This window comes from Pteropus vampyrus, unplaced genomic scaffold (assembly GCF_000151845.1).
Source record: "Pteropus vampyrus isolate Shadow unplaced genomic scaffold, Pvam_2.0 Scaffold131, whole genome shotgun sequence".
Taxonomy (NCBI): Eukaryota; Metazoa; Chordata; class Mammalia; order Chiroptera; family Pteropodidae; genus Pteropus; species Pteropus vampyrus.
Genome location: NW_011888912.1, coordinates 1,692,923 through 1,694,580, shown reverse-complemented (window position 1 = coordinate 1,694,580; position 1,658 = coordinate 1,692,923). Strand labels below are relative to the sequence as shown.

Below are 1,658 nucleotides of genomic sequence, written 5' to 3'. Positions count from 1 at the left end.
ACGGGCGGGGACAGGGGCCGCAGAGCACAGATGTCGGGGCTGCTGCTGCCCGGCGAGGTGGCGTGCGACACACTGGAGCCGTCCGAGCCGCTGTCCTCCGAGCAGGAGAGGGGGGCGCGGGGCGGCCGTGGGGGTCCGGCCGGGGTCCAGCAGGAGCTGGGCACCGTCACCGTGTAGTGCGTGGGGCGGCGGCGGGGGCCCGCCCGCAAGGAGTCCATCCTGGGGGGGACGAAGACAGACACCCTGAGTCTGGGGGTGGGGGCGGATCCCCTCCTGGTGACCCACTGCCTCCCCTCGCCCCGCCCACAGCCCCCTGCTCCAGTCCGCTTTTCTGGCGCATGGCCGGTGTGCTACGTTGCTGTCACGCATTCTCAGTCATTCGAAGGACCCTGTGCTCAGCGGCGTTTCATCCACGGACACTACCACGTCACTAACCGGAGTGTGGCACAGGATGTGGCCACGCGAGGGAGGACGCCGTGGTCCCCAGTCCGAGGACAGAGCCTCAGGAGAAACCGGCCCCTGAGCTTGGACCACCGGCCTCCTCCGCTGTGAGACGATCACTTCCGTCCTGTGAGCCGCCCGTCCGCCACATGTGGTTAGGGCAGTGCGGGCAGCCTCACGGGCAGCTCATCAGGGTGGCCTCCCCCAGAGGCGCCGGCCCTGGCCCCCTGGGGCTGGAATCCAGCCGCCGCTCTGCTGATACACAGGGCACAGCCTGTGTTGTTTACTAATGCGCACAGAGGCTCTGTCTGCAAAAGGGCCAGGCAGTCCGTGAAACCTGAAACCCATTCTCCACTTGAGAGCCATCGTCCCAGGCGGCACCCCACCTCGCGCTGCCTAACAAGCAAACTCAGACTGGGAGGACCCCCCGCAGGCCCTGGGGTCCAGGCCGTGGCATGGCGCGGTGTCGCTGACACCTGCCGGCCGGGCGGAGGGACGCAGCATGCGGTCGGTTCTCAGCGCCCGCAGAGCCCGCATCTGCAGGCAGCAGGAGGCCGGGGTGGGCCTCGTGCGAAAAGTCCTGGACGAGCTCCATCTGGGCACAAGTTTGATGTCACCGAAATACGGCAACTTTACCCAGAAAGGCACGTCCCATGGGTCACATGCCGATCGGCTGACAAAAACGTTATGCGCGGAAGCTCGTGAGGGCCCCATGTTGTGTTCCCCGGGGGCGACGGCTGTCGTGGCGAATTCAGTGTTTGTGGCGACTTCACAGGACATAAAATGACCGCGAACAAGAATCCACGGATGGGGTCGGTGACCCACAGTCTCAGACAACTGCTGAAGCTCCCGCCCACACACAGGGGCTCCGGGGACAGAGAGTGGCCAGCCTGGCACGCTGCATCTGCCCTGAGCCCCCAGCATGGGACGCCTGTGCAGACGGACACGTGGGGCCCGCGGAGGAGCCCGGCTTCACGGGCGGCCTGCCCCTGGCCCTGCGGGCTGTGGCACAGCCGGGGCGGACTGGCCGCGCGTCACCCACAGCTGCACCACCACCCTCCACTGTAGGGTCTCACAGTGTGTCCCCGTTCCCTGCGTTTTGGGGGTGGCCCGCGTGTTACCTCAGAGACTGGCCCCTCCTGCCCTGCACCTCGGGGGTCGGGGGGGCACTGGTGCGACCCTGCCACTGGCCGGGAACACTGCGGATGGGGACCGCA

General features: G+C 67.4%; 1 protein-coding gene across 2 annotated transcripts in view; it reads right to left on the bottom strand.

Moving 5' to 3' along the window:
- The window catches only part of CUNH1orf106 (chromosome unknown C1orf106 homolog), an 8,028-nt gene that overhangs the window by 2,115 nt on the left and 4,255 nt on the right, over positions 1–1,658 (bottom strand). The gene's annotated exons all lie outside the window — the stretch shown is intronic.